A 20,220-nucleotide genomic window follows, 5' to 3' on the forward strand; every position below is an offset into this window, starting at 1 on the left:
GAGTAATTTGGAGCCTGAACTCGCAGGCAAATCATTACATCGGGTGATTTCAGTAGAACTGCACAACATGATCAGATGGACAGGTACTTCTGCTGCTGCTATGTACTCCAAAGTTCACTCAGACAAGCATCGATGTTGACAAGAAGTGCCTATATTCATTTGAGTATCAACCGAGGTCAACCAATTGTCAAACTCCAAGTATTAGGAGAGTGAACGCCAAGAATATTGCTTGGTGCATAGCCCAGAAAAACGCAGTCCAGTGTTTGGTCCCAACTTGTGCCTTTTGGTTATCGGCACATATGGTAGCGAACTATATGGCATGGAATCTAAAGATTCCAGACAAGTTGGTTGACGCGTATATTCATCTGGCACTTAATCAGTCTACACGCCAAGGATGCTCCATTTCAGTTGAACTGCACAAAAAATTTGGGTGGTTCATTTTCTCAACCGTCTCCTTTCTCGTCTGCAATGTAGAATTTTGGCGAGATACATGACCAAGATGAGCGAGTAAACTAGTTGGATGAAAGTAGTGGCCAAGTTGCTCAAACATCCCTCGGCATGAGGCCACTATTTGAGGATAAACCTACACGCAAAGTTCAGATTGTCTGTGCTGCCTCTTATGTACTCGAAAGTTTACTCGTACAAGAACTAATTTTAGCAATAAGTACCTCCGATTGAACACCATTTACCAGTCTGTACCCTAGGTAATTAAAGTTCGTCCATGGATCATATTGGTTGTGATCTCAATCATTTGGATGCATAAACATACTGAACATGTGTATATCTGAATCTTATTGTGAATTATGTATGAATATTGTCGTGTGATCTATCAATCATTTGGATGCATAGATATGCCGAGCTTGTGTATATATGAATCTTTTGAGTTGTTGATAGTGAATGTTGGCTATGAATATGAACGTGTCCTGTGAACCTGAGTTTGATATGAATGTTTACCTTTTTTTGTTGTAATTGTGTGTGAACTTGTTAGTATGCCTACTGTGGGGTATAAAGCGCAGGTCTCTTATAAAAGTAATGATGTGTCCAATTTATGTTTTCCCTTCTAACCACATTATATATACTAGCAAAAGGGCCCGTGTGTTGCAACGCAAAAAATATGGCACACACTTACGTTCTATTCTTCTTTACCGGGTCTGTCATTACATGTGCTCCGGTGTAATAACATCATAAATTACCAAACTGTCTTAGGAGTTTTTGTCTCAGGCACCACAGTGAGAATGATTGACAATATGAGCATCACCAGCCTGAAGAAAGTTGTTGCTGTTATGACCGGCATGGCCAAGAGGATATATGATGCGCATTGACATCCAACAACAACATTTCTCATGGTTTCGGTTTTTTTTTCTAAACCAGTGCTATATTTGATTATTTGGCACAAAAAAGTTGTAATTCTTTCACTCCAACTACGGCCAACATGGCTCGTCATTCTTCCAAAAGATGTCCCTTATGATATTTTTTCAGAAAAAAGGAGTGCATTATCTCCTTGTAGTCGTCTAACTGAAGGAAACTGAATGTGAAAATTTAAGTGTATATAGACTGACCCACTCGGAGTGCATACAAAAATATTTTTATCTAAGTCGTCAGTGCCAACACTTTACCTCCAATGTCCATCTGCATCTACACGGCTAGGTCTAATCTTAAGCAAGAATGAAACTACCAAGCAAACTGAGATAACAGTAGCCGACCTCGGGCAGCAGGTGGTCAGGGATCATCAGCAGAGAAACACGAAGTCGGCTGACGACCGCCGAGCATGGCCAGGCCCATCTCGCTCTCGTGGCTGCCATGGTGGCTCCCGGGCCTCTCCGTGGCTCCTCCACTCCGAGTCCACAGTCCGACCTCGGCATTCTGCCTCCAACCTCCTCCGCCCTCTGTCCCGTGTGCTCCTCCACACCTCCCTCTCCAAGCCGACGGATCCGAGCTTCCCCTCACTGGATCCGGTCCACCACGAGCCTCAAGCCACCCTGCCGCCGCGCTCGTGTCCATGTCGTGCGTGGTGTAGAGGTGGCCAACGTGTGGAACAGGCTGCGTTGCAGGCATCTGCGCGTTGCGCCTCTGCCGAACTGCCGTTTTGTTGTACAATTTCCCTTCGTTCTCATTCTGTGTTTGTTGATTCAAGAGGCTCGTTGTTGATATGCAATTTTCCTAGGTATATAAACTGGTAGACTTTCATGTAAGCAATCGAAGTGGGATTACTCTGAGTACATGTGTGAAAATCAGGTAAGTCACAGATACAGAAGCGTGCATGCAGGCCGAAACATGCGTGCAGGCCGAATAAGAGAATGTGGACGTGGACCAATTGGATGGACAAAGTTTTTAGTACCGCCTCGTAGCAATTGGACGGACTGTCGATCAAAACTAACGGAAAAAAACTAAATTCACGCAAAGAAGCGTATTGTGATGGTGAACCCAAAGAGACTTATATATACATTGTAAAAACATCCCACATGTTATTAACTTATAAAAGTAAATGTTTAACGGAAGTGGGCAAGGAAAATCCTGGTTGTTTTTGACTCACAGGAAAGGAAAATCCTGGTGATTGCGTACAAAAGCTTGCGAAGATTTTAAGGACCAATTTAATAATAATGTGCTCATTTTTATTTTGAGCAATAACTCGCTAATTTAATAAAAAATGTGCCTCTCCGGTTTATTCTTTGATATTAATTGTTCCTTCTAACATAACATTATATATGTGACTCCACTATCGCATTTTCCCATCTCCGAGTTGTTCTCGTCCGGGGCCTCGCCGTCGTCCACCGCCTCGCTGCGTTCGGTGCGGCGTGGTCAACAAACGAGAGTCATCAGAAGAGGATTGTACGTGGAGAGCCTGACGGCTGGGACCCACGAGATCCATGGTCGCGCGCAAGGAAAGTTCCTCCTTATTAAGCTGAAAAAATGTTTCCTCCACCTGACAGCTGGGACCCAACGGCTGTATCTTCGCACGGAAGGTAGTGCCTCCTTGTTTTGCGAAAAAAATTATTCATCACGTTGACAGCTGGGACCCGTCAGATTTGGTGACTGACTTGTGGGCCTACTAAGCGGACGTGTACGCACGACTTTGTCAGCTTAATCAACAAATGATTCTAGCAACTGGACCGTTGGATGTTAGTCCAATAGTCATGCTCCTTCTTCAACCTCTGTTCTTGCTCCTGTCTCCCGTGGGCGACACCGCGGCTGTGCTGCCGCGCACCCAAACCAGTGAAGTTTCCCACTCCTCTCCATCTGCGACTCCACTGCCCCGTCTTCCCCATCTCCGGGTCGTTCTAGTCTGGGTGCGCTCGGCACGGTGTGGTCAACATGGTCAACAACCGAGAGTCATCGGAAGATGACTGTACGTGAGAGGCTGACAGTGGGGACGCATCACGCCCATGGACGCATGCATGTAACGGAACGCGGCGAGGTCGACATGGTCAAGGAACGGCTTCCATCAGAAGTATATTGTACGTGGAGAGTCTCAGCTGGGTTCACGGCCGCATCAAGTAAGTGCCTCCTTATTACACAGAAAAATAATGATTCCTCCAACTGACAGTAGGGACCCACTGGACGGGCCACCGTATTTTGCAAAAAAAAACGTTTGCCCCCTGACTGATGGGACCCACCTGACGGGCCACCATATTTCGCGAAAAAAAGGTTCGCCCCGCCGTCAGCTCGGACCCACTGGAAGTGCCTCCTTATTACGCACACAAAAAGAATACTCCCCCGGCTACCTGGGACCCACCTTGTTGGGAGGCTGACTTGTGGGCCTACTAAGTTGACGGGGACGAAGGGCTTTGTCAACTTAGTCAATATGAATGATTGTAGCTCCAGTGACCGTACGATGTCCATCCAATGGCCGTAGTGCTTCTTCAACCTCTGGTCTTCTTGCTCCAGCCACCCAAACCAACGCCGATCGTGCCGCATGCTCCTGCCTCCCGTGCCCGGCTGTGCTGCCGCGGAGGCCTCACCGCCCCCTACTATTCCCACCACTGGCCAGGCCCTGCGGCGACGGCAGCCTCACACCGCAGCCGAACCAGCGAACCCTCGTACTCCTCTCCACGCGGGCTTCCACTGTCGCGTCTTCCCCGGCTTCGCGTTGTCCCCTTCCTAGGCCTCGCCGTCGTCCACCGCCGTGGTGCTCTTCGTGCGACGTGGTCAACATGGTCAAGGAACGACTTCCATCGGAAGAGTACTGTATGTGGAGAGGCTGACAGCTGGGTCCATGGCCACAACCCAGTTTTTTGTGATTTGCCAAGTAAGTCGCCTTGTCAGGCCTGTTGGGCTGCAAATCTTTCAAGACGAGGAGAGCTTTCATTCGGCTGGCCGAGAAAATGGCCCATTAGTAATGAGAAATGGGATGTACATTTTTAAAACACATCAAACCGGCAATTAGTTTCAAATATCTTTTTTTCATTTCAAGATTTTAAATTACATTATTTTTTATGCCTGGAGAATTTGTTGGATTTTATATTGATATACATTTATTTTTAAAATCAGTTTGAATGTGAGTAGAAGTTTGGGATTAAAAACAGTTCGGACCGCACCGAAATATGCAAAATTTCGTATAATTTTTTAATAGTGGCCACAATATGGGTTGTAATGCTAACAAAAAGAATATGGGCTCCAAAAAAACCTTAAGAATTAGCAAATGGGCTGTAAATTATTAGACATAATGGCAGATGGGCTGTATGTTGTTTTCCACAAATTTGAGGCTTTCCTAAAAAAAAGGTTGACGCACAAGCAGTGACTGTTGGATGTCCATCGAACGACCATCGTGCTTCTTCAATCTCTGCTCTTCCTGCTCCATTCGCTCAAAAAAGCGCCAGCGGGACTGCCTGCTCCCTCCTCCCCGCGGCCGACTGTGCTGCCGCGCAGGCCTCACCGCCCCACCGTACTCCCATCGATGGCCTAGCCATCCCTCTACTCACCCACACCTGCTGTTATTCTCCGGCGAGGGCAAATGAACCAGTAAACCCTCGTACAGTCGTACTCCCCTCCATGTGGGAAACAACTACCAAGTCTTCCCTGCCTCCGTATCGTCCCCTTCCTAGGCCTCGCCGTCGTCCACCGCCGTGGTGCTCTCGGCGCGGCATGGTCAATGTGGTCAACGACCGACTTCCATCGGAAGAGTACTGTGCGTGGAGACGCTGACAGCTGGGTCCATGGCCGCAGCAAGGAAGTGCCTCCTTATTATGCGCAAAATAATTATTCGTCCACCTGACAGCGGGGACCCAACGGACGGGCCACCGTATTTCGCAAAAAAAACGTTTCCCCCCTGACTGCTGGGACACACCAGCTACACCTTCGCACGCAAGGAAGTGCGTCCGGGCAAAAAAACAAAACAATTCGCCCCCCTGACTGCTGGGACCCACCAGCTACATCTTCGCACGCAAGGAAGTGTCTGACAGTCAGGACCCACCTAGTCGAAGCATACGTAGCGTTGTCATTCTGATTGCGAACGTGTACGTACATATATACTGGTGGATGTAGAGGCGCGCACGTGTCATTCTAGAGGCGCGGATGTGTCGTAGTAGAGGCGTGCACGTAGCATGTACATGTACGTAAAACGGCCAGGGTGCAAGAAAGAAAATAAGGCCATGTATGTGTACAGACGGGCGGGGTCTCGAACGCCTACTCGCGCATACATATGGCCAGGGCTCGTGTACATCGCTTGGTCGGAACGGAGAAACAGCGTCGTCGTCGTGTTCATGGGGAGGCAACGGAATGCGTCGTGTTCATCGGGAGGCAACGGAACGCGTGGGAGCCAACAGGCTGGGTCGGAACGAAATGCGTGGTCGTGTTCATCGGGAGGGCTTGGACGGAACAGGCGATGGAAACAAGGCCTGGCGTACCGCACAACGGAGGAAACGGACCTCCTACGGTCGAAACGGGGGTCCTGTTGATCGGGAGGGTTGTGGCGTACTGCAAAACGGACGAAACAGACTTGTGTTGGAGCACTACGGTCGAAATGGGGGTCCTGTTCATCGGGAGGGGTGTGGCGTACCGCAAAACAGGACGCCACGGAATACTGTTCATCTCCACCGTCGACCTCCTCCAGCCTCCACGGGCTACCGTCGACCTCCTCTAGCCTCCACGGGCTCCTGTTCATCCAGCCTCCACCGCGCGCTACTCAACCGGCTACTATTCAACCACCCCTCCACCGTCTATTGTTCATCCAGCCCTCCACACCACGGGGTCCTGTTCAACCACCCCTCCACGGGCACCCCTCCACCGTCTACTGTTCATCCAACCCTCCACCACACCACGGGGTCCTGTTCATCCAGAGGCAACGCCACCGCTCACTGTCCATCCAAACCCCCCCGCAACACTCAATGTTCATCCCAGAGGCAGCATCGATCGGCTTCAGTTAGCAGCAGTAGCAGAGGAATCGCTCGATCGGGTTCAGTTAACAGCCGTCGATCGATCGCTCGGGTTCAGTAACGTGTAGCCTGCAGTGTAATCGCTCTGGTTCAGTTAGAGCCCAACGCCTCGCTCGGGTTCAGTTAGAGCCAACGCCTCGCACACACGCGTGTACGTGTACGAGAGAAACAGGCATCGCTCGGCCCCCGACCTACCACCGTAACTAGGAACTCCCCGAAATTTTCCTCCCCCTCGCTTCTACCACGGTTTTTTCCGTCATGGACGACCCAAAGAATGTCATGCAGCTGCGTCTCCGGCCCGCCCAGGACAAAAATCCCATTTTCTGTCATGATTTTTTGTCATAGAAGTAGGAGCCCACGACATCTATGATGATACCGGGTTTTGTCACAATTATCGTCACAGAAGTGTCATATGTATGACAGAAAAAAAATTCGTTCGGCCCAAAATGTCCCGGATGTGTCTTTTTTTTGTTGTGTTGCATGGCACAAGCGAGGCTAGCAATGGTGGAAGGGTGAGAATGCGTATAATCCATGGACTCAACATTAGTCATAAAGAACTCACATACTTATTGCAAAAATCTACAAGTCATCAAAACCAACCACTACTCGTATTCCCCTAGAGGGACAGATTGGTAGGAAAAGACCATCGCTCGTCCCCGACCGCCACTCATAAGGAAGGCAATCAAAGAAACACCTCATGCTTCAAATTTGTCACACAAGGTTAGCATACGTGCATGCTACAGGACTTGCAAACCTCAACACAAGTATTTCTCAATTTCACAATTACTCAACTAGCACGACTCTAATATCACCATCTTCATATCTCAAAACAATCATCAAGAATCAAACTTCTCATAGTATTCAATGCACTCTATATGAAAGTTTTATTATAATGCCCATCATATTAGGACTAATTTTATAGCCAAAGCAAATTACCATGCTGTTCTAAAAGACTCTCAAAATAATATAAGTGAAGCATGAGAGATCAATAATTTCTATAAAAGAAAACCACCACCGTGCTCTAAAAAGATATAAATGAAGCACTAGAGCAAAATTATCTAGCTCAAAAGATATAAGTGAAGCACATAGAGTATTCTAATAAATTCCGATTCATGCGTGTATCTCCCAAAAGGTGTGTATAGAAAGGATGATTGTGTTAAACTAAAAATCAAAGACTCAAAAAATACAAGACGCTCCAAGCAAAACAGATATCATGTGGTGAATAAAAATATAGCCTCAAGTAAAGTTACCGATAGACGAAGACGAAGGAGGGGATGCCTTCCAGGGCATCCCCAAGCTTAGGCTTTTGGTTGTCCTTGAATTTTACCGTGGGGTGCCTTGGGCATCCCCAAGCTTAGGCTCTTGCCACTCCTTATTCCAAGATCCATCAAATCTTTACCCAAAAACTTGAAAACTTCACAACACCAAACTTAATAGAAAATCTCATGAGCTCCGTTAGTATAAGAAAACAAACCACCACTTTAATGTACTGTAATGAACTCATTCCTTATTTATATTGGTGTTAAACCTACTGTATTCCAACTTCACTATGGTTCATACCCCTCGATACTACCCATATATTCATCAAAATAAGCAAACAACACATGAAAAACAGGATTTATCAAAACAGAACAGTCCGTAGCAATCTGGAGGTTTCGAATACTTCTGTAACTCCAAAAATTCTAAAACCTTAGGACAACCTAAATAATTTGTATATTGATCTACGGCAGTTGGAATTGGTATTTTATCGCTCTCTGGTAAAAAACGAAAATTATTTTCATGAGCGCATACTTTCTATTTTTATCAGCAAGATCAAACAACAATCACCCAAGAAGATCCTAAAGGCTTTACTTGGCACAAACACTAATTAAAACATAAAAAACACAATCATAACAGAGGCTAGATAAATTATTTATTACTAAACATGAACAAAAATTAAAGAACAAAAATAAAATTGGGTTGCCTCCCAACAAGCGCTATCATTTAACGCCCCTAGCTAGGCATAAAAGCAAGAATAGATCTAGGTATTGTCATCTTTGGTATGCAATCCATAGTGGCTCTCATAATTGATTCATAAGGCAATTTAATTTTCTTTCTAGGAAAGTGTTCCATGCCTTTACTTAACGGAAATTGAAATCTAATATTTCCTTCTTTCATGTCAATAATTGCAATAATCGTTCTAAGGAAAGGTCTACCAAGAATTATAGGACATGTAGGATTGCAATCTATATCAAGAACAATGAGATCAATGGGCACATAATTCCTATTTTCAAAAATAAGAACATCATTAATCTTTGCCATAGGTTTCTTAATGATGAAATTCGCAAGGTGAAAAATTAAAGAACAATCATCAAATTCACAGAAACCTAACACATCACACAAAGTTTTTGGAATCGTGGAAACACTAGCACGTAAATCACACAAAGCATAGCATGCATAATCTTTAATCTAAATTTTAATAGTAGGTTCCCACTAATCATAAAGTTTTCTAGGAATAGAAACTTGTAGTTGAAGCTTTTCTTCATAGGATTGCATTAAAGCATCAACAATATGTTTAGTAAAAGCTTTATTTTGATTATAAGCATGAGGGGAATTTAACACGGATTGCAACAAGGAAATACAATCTATCAAAGAGCAATTATCACAATTAAATTCCTTGAAATCCAAAATAGTGGGTTCATTGCTATGTAAAGTTTTGACCTCTTCAATCCCACTTTTATTAATTTTAGCATCAAGATCTAAAAACTCTGAATCATTGGGACGCCTTTTAACTAAAGTTGACTCATCTCCAGTCCCATCTTTATCAAGATTCATTGTGGAAAACAAAGATTTAATAGGATACACATCAATCAGTTTTAGATCTTCATCATTATTATCATGAAAACTAGAAGAACACGCTTTCACAAAGCAATCTTTTTTAGCACGCATCCTAGCGGTTCTTTCCTTGCACTCATCAATGGAAATTCTCATGGCTTTGAGAGATTCATTGATGTCATGCTTAGGTGCAATAGATCTAAGTTTCAAAGATTAAACATCAAGAGAAATTCTATCCATGTTCCTAGCCAACACATCTTAAGCAATTTTTCTTCAACCAAAGCATTTAAATTTGTTTGGGAACTCATAAATTCTTTAACACTAGTCTCAAAATTAGAGGCCATCTTATTAAAATTTCCATAAGAGTTGTTGTAGGAATTACCATAATTATTAGAGGAATTATTAGGAAACGACCTAGAATTAAAGTTTCTTCTATACGCGTTGTTACCAAAATTGCTCCTACCAACAAAATTCACATCCGTAGATTCATTATTATTCTCAATCAAAGTGGACAAAGGCATATCATTAGGATCAGAAGAAGCACTCTTATTAGCATACAATTTCATAAGTTCATCCATATTTCCACTCAAAACATTAATCTCTTCAATCGCATGATCTTTTTTACTAGTGGATATGTTGGTGTGCCATTGAGAATAATTGACCATAATATTATCTAGGAGTTTAGTAGCTTCTCCTAAAGTGATTTCCATAAAAGTGCCTTCCGCGGCCGAATCTAAAGGATTTCTAGAAGAAAAATTCAATCCAGCATAATTTTTTTATATAATTATCCATAAATTCAAACCATGTGTAGGGCAATTACCTACCATTAATTTCATCCTCTCCCAAGATTGTGCAACATGCTCATGATCAAGTTGCTTAAAATTTATAATATCGTTTCTAAGAGAGATGATCTTATGGGAGGAAAATAGTTAGAGATAAAAGCATCTTTGCACTTATTCCATGAATCAATACTATTTTTAGGCAAAGAAGAGAACCAAGTTTTAGCTTGATCTCTAAGGGAAAAGGGAAATAGCTTCAATTTAACAATATCATTATCCACATCTCTCTTCTTTTGCATATCACCCAAATCAACAAAGTTGTTTAGATGAGTAGCGACATCTTCACTAGGAAGGCCAGAAAATTGAACTCTCAAGACAAGATTCAACAAAGCAACATTGATTTCACAAGATTCAGCATCGGTAATAGGAGCAATCATAGTGCTAATAAAATCATTGTTGTTGGTATTGGACAAGTCACATAATTTAGTATTATCTTGAGCCATCGCGACAAACAATCAATCCAACACATAATCATACAAGAAGAAAGTGAAAAAAGGTGAACGGAAAAGGGCGAATAAAACGGCAAGGTGAAGTGGGGGGAGGAAAACGAGAGGTGAATGGCAAATAATGTAATACGAGGGAGAAGATTTTATGATGGGTACTTGGTATGTCTCGACTTGAGCGTAGATCTCCCCGGTAACGCCGCCAGAAATCCTTCTTGCTACCTCTTGAGCATGCGTTGGTTTTCCCTTGAAGAGGAAAGGGTGATGCATCAAAGTAGCGTAAGTATTTCCCCCCAGTTTTTGAGAACCAAGGTATCAATCCAGTAGGAGATAACACGCAACTCACCTAGTATCTGCACAAACAATCAAGAACCTTGCAACCAACGCGATAGAGGAGTTGTCAATCTCTTCACGGTCACTCGCAAAAGTGAGATATGATAAATATAGTAAGACAAATATTTTTGGTATTTTTGTTGTATAGAATGGAAATTTAAGATTGCAAAATAGTAAATGATATGCGATGTAAATAAAAAGAGATGCAATATAATAACAAAGAGACCCGGGGGCCATAGGTTTCACTAGTGGCTTCTCTCATGATAGCATGCATTACGGTGTGTGAACAAATTACTGTCGAGCAATTGATAGAAGAGTGCATAGTTATAGGAATATCTAGGCAATGATCATGAATATAGGCATCATGTCCTTGTTAAGTAGATCGAAACGATTCTGCATCTACTAATATTACTCCACACATCGATCGCTATCCATCATGCATCTAGAGTATTAAGTTCATAAGAACAGAGTAATGCATTAAGCAAGATGACATGATGGAGAGGGTTAAACTCAAGCAATATGATATAAACCCCATCTTTTTATCCTCGATGGCAACAATACAATATGTTCCTTGCTGCCCCTACTATTATTGGGAAAGGACAACGCAAGATTGAACCCAAAGCTAAGAGCCTCTCCCATTGCAAGAAAGATCAATCTAGTAGGCCAAACTAAACCGATAATTCGAAGAGACTTACAAAGATATCAAATCATGCATATAAGAATTCAGAGAGGAACCAAATATTATTCATAGATAAACTTGATCATAAATCCACAATTTATCGGATCTCGGCAAACACACCGCAAAAAGTATTACGTCGAACAGATCTCCAAGAACATCAAGGAGAATTTTGTATTGAGAACCAAAGAGAGAGAAGAATCCATCTAGCTAATAACTATGGAGCCGAAGGTCCATGGTAAACTACTCATACATCATCGGAGAGGCTATGGTGTTGATGTAAAAGCCCTCCGTGATTGATTCCCCCTCCGACAGATCGCCGGAAAAGGCCCAAATGGGATCTCGCGGGTACAGAAGGTTGCGGCGGTGGAAAAGTGGTTTCGTGGCTCCCATTGATGTTTTTAGGGTATAAGAGTATATATAGGCGAAAGAAGTACGTCGGTGGAGCTCCATGGGGCCCAAGAGGGTGGGGGCGCGCCTACCCCCTGGGCACACCCTCCTGCCTCGTGGATGCTTCGCGGACTTCCAGACTTCCACTCCAAGTCTCATGGATTCCGTTTGTTCCAAGAAAGATCCTCGCGAAGGTTTTGTTCCGTATGGATTCCGTTTGATATTCCTTTTCTGCGAAACACTAAATATGCAAAAAAACAGAAACTGGCACTAGGCCTCCGATTAATAGGTTAGTCCCCAAAATAATGTAAAAGAGCATATTAAAGCCCAATAAACATCCAAAATAGATAATATAATAGCATGGAACAATCAGAAATTATAGATACGTTGGAGACGTATCAACCGGCGAGGGCATTCAAGATTCCTTCATCTCGTAGTTATGTAGAAAGGTCGCTATGATTTCCTAGCCGCCGCAGTCCGTCATTCTGTCTTTCACGAGGAGGATGTCGCTGTCAAAACCGGCAGATCTCGGGTAGGGGGTCCCAAACTGTGTGTCGGAGGTTGATGGTAACAGGAGACAGGGGATGCAATGTTTACCTAGGTTCGGGCCCTCTCTATGGAGGTACACTACTAGGGAAAACCCTAGTAGTAGCATGGGTTTTGAGGCTATCAGCAGCGCGGGCAGCTGCGCTACCAATAAGGCGCTACAACTAACTGTTAGTAGTAGTGCGATCTGTACCCGCGCTACTACTATTGACTATATCGGCAGAGCTTTTCCGGAATGTGCTTCTATTAATTAGTTGTAGCGATTTTTAGACCCGCGCTACTGCTATATCTTTCATCATTTCCCCCCAGCTTCCTACCCCGTTTCAGCTTCTACAATTTCCAGATACTAGGTACTACTAGATATCAATTTCATAAAGCATTATAGGTACTAGGTAGTACTCCCTCGGTTCCAAATTACTTGTCGTGGTTTTAGTTTAATTTTGAACGAAAACCACGACGACTAATTTGGAATGGTGGGAGTACGAGATAACAATTTCATATATACTCAACATGCATCCTCAAGCAGTACTAGGTGATATCGACGACGATTATCATATGTAGTTGTAGATGATATCGACGACGATCATCACATGTAGTTCTACATGATATCGACGACAATAATCATTTGTAGTGCTAGATGATATAGCCACACACACATATGTAGTTCTAAATGATATCGACGACGATCATCATCCTCAAGCCTGGGCGGTGGGTGTTCCTGATAGTAATTAGGATGGCATGTCCAACACGAAGATTCTTACCAACGAGGAATCTCTTCCACCCAACCGAGTTTAAGTGTGTGTGACCATCGGTGTCCATGCGGTAAGTACAGGTGGTGACGGAGCCCCTTGCGGTAAGGCATAGTCCAACTGAGCCTTCTTCATCAGGCTCGATACCACAACTCACAGATAGGTTCTTTGGCAATTTCTAAATAAGAAAAACATATCAATTAATAAATAGCCTCGCACATACTCTTGCAAATATATTTCTATTAAGTCTAGATTTCTACACTATCAAAAGATACAGTAGTACGCATTTGTACTAATTATTCATGAATTCTACTAATAAGTATATATGGATTATCTACACTATTAATATTTCCTTGGATTCTACACTAATAAGCATGTGATCAGAGTCTACACTAAAGCATATCATCGACTAGATTCCACAAAGCATATCATTGGACTCTACACTAAGCATATCATCGGATTCACTAAGCATATCATCGGATAATTTGCATTTGTAAGTATAACAATAAAGCACATATATATCATCAAATTACTACAGTCAGTATAACATACCATTTCATGCCGATCGACCATGGTACTTGTCAGGAGGGTCACGAATGGCACCCCGACAAAGTGATAATGTGGCGGAATTATGTCCCATAGGTTGCACACCTCCTTGCTCAGCTCATTCTTTGAGCTACGATGGCTTCATGAAGTGGGTTCTCATCATCTTCATCGAGTGGGTCCTCATTATCTTCATCATCTTCGTCATGTTCATCATCTTTGTCATCTTCATCATCTTCGCCATCTTCATCATCTTCCACCAGGTTGAGATAAATGACAGCCAGCTTGGGTCTTTCTGCTCTGAAGGAGAACCTAATTGACTCACCACCAGTAAGACACATGCGGGCGAGGAAACAGGCCCATCCATCTCCTCCAATCTGCGACATATTGCGTCCTTTCTCAACCTCTATAGTGTACAGCCCTCCAGGAGCCTCAAATGTCACGGTGTCTCCTGTCAGCTTGTTGAATTTCAACCTCACATTGCATGGGATGATCTGTGTAAAAAAAGCAAAATGACACAATGCAGTAACGCCAACACTAAAAATAAAATAGTTTTTACATTTCATCTAATTTCTTACCGCCGCATGACGAATATTCGGCTGGAAGTAGATGCCGAACAGCTTGCTAGTTGCAAGGCTGCTGGCGCACCTTGACTTGCATAGTCGACATAGTGGTGGTGGTGGTGGCGCCATTCTCCTAAAGCAATATGAGCAAAGGATTAACGATCCACTTCACGGGAAAGAAAAACAGCAGCATGTGATATTTTTGGTTCTTCCGCGAGAAGCAATTTGATGGACAATTATAATCCTAAGATCTAGTAACATATTAGATGACAAGGTACCACCTACCAAAGAATTTCGGTGGCACCTATTGCCGAAAAAACTTTTCACAAATATCTACCAAATCAGGGTACCACCTACCAAGAGATTTCATCTAATTTGGCCCCTATTGCCTGAGATAATTGATTAAACAAACAAGTGGAAAATTGAACTAAATTGGCACCTACATTTTGCCAAAAGTTAACTTATTACAAAAAACAAAAGCATCTACCTATCCATGTACAGAAAAAATAACAATAAAATGGTGCATACTAAATCAACTAAATTAACTAGCCTACTAAATCAACTAAATCAAAATGTTCTAAATCAACTAAATAAACTAGCCTACTAAATCAACTAAATCATATCAACTAAATCAAAATGTTGCATATGAACTAGCCTACTAAATCAAAATGTAGCAGGGGGAGGGAGAAGGAGAGGCGACTCAAGGAGGGAGAAGAGAGTAGGACATAGGAGGAAGGCGGAGCAAAGAGGGGCCGACCAGCGGCGAGTGGAGGGAGGATAGAGGAGGAAGGCGGAGCGAGGAGGGGCTAGCCAGCAGCGAGTGGAGGGAGGATGGAGGAGGAGGCCGGTACTGAGTCCAGCGAGGAGGAGGAGGTGACGGTGTCGCAGAGGGAGGTGGGCGATGGCGGAGGACCGGCGCGGGGGGTTGAGGGCGAGATCTAGTGAGTGTGTGAGTGTTAGTGGATCGGATAGAATAGAGTGCGGGATGGGAGATGGAATGGCTTAGCAGTAGCGTGCTATAGAGAAAGGCGCTACTACTAAACTACCTAGCAGTAGCGCATTTCACCAATAAGCTCTACTGCTATATTGCGGCCACAAATTCTACACATAGAGTTCAATGAAGACCAAGTGCTTGTCAAAGTTTGAGAAGTAACATATTTAAGGTGGTAGAAACTCTCTTCATGCAGCAAGGTTGGACTAAATTTTTGTAGTAAACTTAGCAGTGGCGCTTATTAGTGAAATGCGCTGCTGCTATGATCCGTAGCAGTAGCGCTCTTCATGATAACGCGTTGTTGCTAGAACTAGCCTCGCGGCGGCATCGTGGGAATTATAGCTGTAGCGTGTCTTAGAGCAGGCACGCTACTGCTATATTTATTCACTACTAGGAAAAGGCCTACTAGTGCTGCACCTGTTTTTCCTACTAATGGCGCACTACAGGTGTGCCACTAGCATCATGCCATTAGTATCTGGTATACTAATGGCGCACCACAGGTGCGCCACTAGTATCCCACAGGCGCGCCATTAGTATCTGGTATACTAATGGCGCACCACATAGAAGATATTCAATTTTTACAAAAAGATATTCAATTTTTTATCATTTTTTTCTTAATCTCGGGTCAATATGGCTTAATCTCAAGTCAAATCACACTCTGTGGTGAAACTTCCCAGAAGGTCACCCCAGCACCAGCTCACTTCAGCCTGAGCATGCTTAACTTCGCAATTCTATCCAACCCCAGCACCAGTTCACTTCACAGGCACTTGTTGATATATCTATCATATCAATCCTATTAAACATTGTTGATGTCTAGGACTTTGTTCATGTTCATGAGTATGATGAAATTTTGAAAAAATATTTCAAACTTCACGATCATATTACATATCATATTTTGAAAAAAAATTCCAAATTTTTTAAACCAATTTTTTTCTGTTACTAGTGGCGAACCTAGAAAATGGTGCGCCACTAGTAAGTTAGATTTTTTTTTCATTTCCCCCCTCTAGATCTTAAAAGCCCCGTATCTTTCGTTCTGTTAGGTTTTTGGGGATTTTGAAGATGTTGAACGCAGTTCCCCCGTTTCAATTTGGATGTAACTTTTCGAGTAGATGATTTTTCATATAAAAAACTTTTTAATCCGAGTTCGTATGCAAAAGTTATGCCCATTTTACTAAATTCCAGAGAAATTTTGCAAATAATGTCGAAATTCATATTTGTAAATTTTCCCAACAACTAGAGCACATATCACATGGGAAACTTAAATTTTTTATTTTTTTGACATTTCCATGATTTTCTTTTAGTTTTTTTAAACTGAAAAGACGGTCCATGGGTGGGGGGCGGGGGGTGCATTTAGCACCAGGGTTACTAATGGCGCACCACACATCAGGTGCGCCATTAGTACACCTGGTACTAAATATATTACTAATGGCGCAACTGGTGTGTGGTATGCCATTACTAACAATTTTTTTTATTTTTTTCAAAACTACTAATGGCGCATGGTGGGTGTGGTGCGCCATTACTATGTCAACTAATAATGGCGCACTATCCCATGGTGCGCATTACTAACAATTTTTTTCAAAACTACTAATGGCGCACCACACACCAGGTGCGCCATTAGTAATATATTACTAATGGCACACCTGTATCTAGTGCCCCACTGCTATATAGTAGTAGCGCACTGCATACACGGTGCGCCAATGTCCATATCATCTATAGCCCTTTTCCTAGTAGTGATTTCAGCAACGAGTTTTGTTTGCGCGCTACAGCTACGTAGCAGCAACGCCTTATTTTAAGGCGTGCTGCTGGTAAGATTCTGTGTATAGGCTTTTCCCTAGTAGTGGTAATACCCTACTTCCTGCTTGATTGATCTTGATGAATATGAGTATTACAAGAGCTGATCTACCATGAAATCGTAATGGATAAAAATCTTGAAGTCTAGCCTATGTGATTATCATCGTCTCTACGGACTAAATGCTCCGGTTTATATAGACATTGGAGGGGACTAGGGTTGTACAAAGATACAATGGGCGAAGATGGACGCCGTCAAGCTTGCGACCGAAGGACCGCCAGTGGGCAAGGAGCACCGCATGCCCGAGCGGTATGTTGAAGATGTTCTGAAGGGATCCCGCATTGTGGTGGAGCAATGTGCTAAGGACATTATTTTTGAAAATGAATACATGAAGGAAATATGCCCTAGAGGCAATAATAAAGTTATTATTTATTTCCTTATGTCATGATAAATGTTTATTATTCATGCTAGAATTGTATTAACCGGAAACATATTACATGTGTGAATACATAGACAAACAGAGTGTCACTAGTATGCTTCTACTTGACTAGCTCGTTGATAAAAGATGGTTATGTTTCCTAACCATAGACATGAGTTGTCATTTGATTAACGGGATCACATCATTAGGAGAATGATGTGATTGACTTGACCCATTCCGTTAGCATAGAACCTGATCGTTTAGTTTGTTGCTATTGCTTTCTTCATGACTTATACATGTTCCTATGACTATGAGATTATGCAAATCCCGTTTACCGGAGGAACACTTTGTGTGCTACCAAACGTCACAACGTAACTGGGTGATTATAAAGGTGCTCTACAGGTGTCTCCGAAGGTACTTGTTGGGTTGGCGTATTTCAAGATTAGGATTTGTCACTCCGATTGTCGGAGAGATATCTCTGGGCCCACTCGGTAATGCACATCACTATAAGCCTTGCAAGCATTGCAACTAATGAGTTAGTTGTAGGATGATGTATTACGGAACGAGTAAAGAGACTTGCCGGTAACGAGATTGAACTAGGTATTGAGATACCGACGATCGAGTCTCGGGCAAGTAACATACCGATGACAAAGGGAACAACGTATGTTGTTATGCGGTTTGACCGATAAAGATCTTCGTAGAATATGTGGGAGCCAATATGAGCATCCAGGTTCCGCTATTGGTTATTGACTGGAGATGTGTCTCGGTCATGTCTACATTGTTCTCGAACCCGTAGGGTCTGCACGCTTAAGGTTTCGATGACAGTTATATTATGAGTTTATGAGTTTTGATGTACCGAAGGAGTTCGGAGTCCCGGATGAGATCGGGGACATGACGAGGAGTCTCGAAATGGTCGAGATGTAAAGATCGATATATTGGACGACTATATTCGGACATCGGAAAGGTTCCGAGTGATTCGGGTATTTTTGGGAGTACCGGGGAGTTACGGGAATTCGTATTGGGCCTTAATGGGCCATACGGGAAAGGAGAGAAAAGTCTCAAAGGGTGGCCGCGCCCCTCCCCATGGGCTGGTCCGAATTGGAGTAGGGAAGGGGGGCGCTCCCTTCCTTCCTTCTCCTTTTCCCTTCCCTTTCCTTCTCTCCTACTCCTACTACTTGGAAGGGATCCTAGTTCTACTAGGAAAGGGGGAATCCTACTCCCGGTGGGAGTAGGACTCCCCTAGGGCGCGCCGTAGGGCCGGCCCCTCCCCTCCTCCACTCCTTTATATACGTGGCCAGGGGGCACCCCATAGACAAAACAATTGATCCTTGAGATCTATTAGCCGTGTGCGGTGCCCTCCTCCACCATAATCCTCGATCATATCGTAGAGGTGCTTAGGCAAAGCCCTGCGTCGGTAGAACATCATCATCGTCACCACGCCGTCGTGCTGACGAAACTCTCCCTCAACACTCGGCTGGATCGGAGTTTGAGGGACGTCATCGAGTTGAACGTGTGCAGAACTCGGAGGTGCCGTGCATTCGGTACTTGATCGGTCGGATCGTGAAGACGTACGACTACATCAACCATGTTGTGCTAAAGCTTCCGCTTCCGGTCTACGAGGGTACGTAGACAACACTCTCCCCTCTGGTTGCTATGCATCACCAAGATCTTGCGTGTGCGTAGGAAATTTTTGAAATTGCTACGTTCCCCAACAATACATTCATGCAATCCCGTCCTGTATGATGAAAACAAGGCTTGATATGTAATATAATACTTTGTTGTTTGTTTATTTAAAGTTTTACCTCTTGTGCGGCCGTTTCATCAAGTCTGAGAGTTGGCCAGTCATCGGCTTCAGCCCCCACGTAGGTAGTATGGGAGGTGTTCGGGATGAATCTAAACACTCTTTATCCAAGATTTTGGTCCTTAAAGGAGGTGTTTAGCGCAACGAACCTAGCAATCGAACTATGTGTCTTTATTACCCTCACTAAGCCATAGGAGCTTGACAATGAAAATGTAGGCGCCGCCCCTAGTATCCAGACTAGGGTGCTGTAAACACCTGATCAGATAAGAACCGATTCATCGCATAATGCGGGAAAAATCGCTAAAGATTTGAAATCTCCGAAGAGCTAACCGGCTCACGCCGCATCATGTAAGTCGGTTTTCGGCATTCTCTACTGAGGTGCTCATCCGGATAAACCAGGACACAATCGCAATAGTTCTCCCTTTACTACCCTAGCCGATATAGGAGAACGTAAGGTAGTAAGCATAGGAGCCGGGAAACCCAACTATTGACCAAAGACACGATTCCGAGCCAATGCATATAATGCTAAATCCAGGGTGCCGAACTATACTGTAAAAGTGTTCGGACTTGTTGCCATAGTTTGTGGTGCAATAAAGCCCCTAGCGGATTACGTCGTACCAAGGTGTACGGATGCAAATTTAAAATAGCGAAATAAAAAGTAAAGAAGAAGCTAGTGCGACATATGTTGGGCTGCAAACTGTTTCCATTATAATTTTAATTAATACGTCAAAGAGTAATTGAACAAAAAGTGCAAGAAGCAACAAAGGCTATTTAACATGCCAAGACCAAGGGGGAGCTGCGTATGGGTCCTGAAAACAGGTAGAATGATTGCCAAGAAGGACATCTAGAGATTCCCCCGCATGTCCGTGCTACTTGCCACCTTGGTGTGTCCGTCCTTTGAAAGGACCGATTATGAGGCCCTCGAGAGGGGCCTGCGGAAAGGAAACCTGAAGG

This window comes from Triticum urartu, chromosome 1 (genome assembly GCF_003073215.2).
Source record: "Triticum urartu cultivar G1812 chromosome 1, Tu2.1, whole genome shotgun sequence".
NCBI lineage: Eukaryota > Viridiplantae > Streptophyta > Magnoliopsida > Poales > Poaceae > Triticum > Triticum urartu.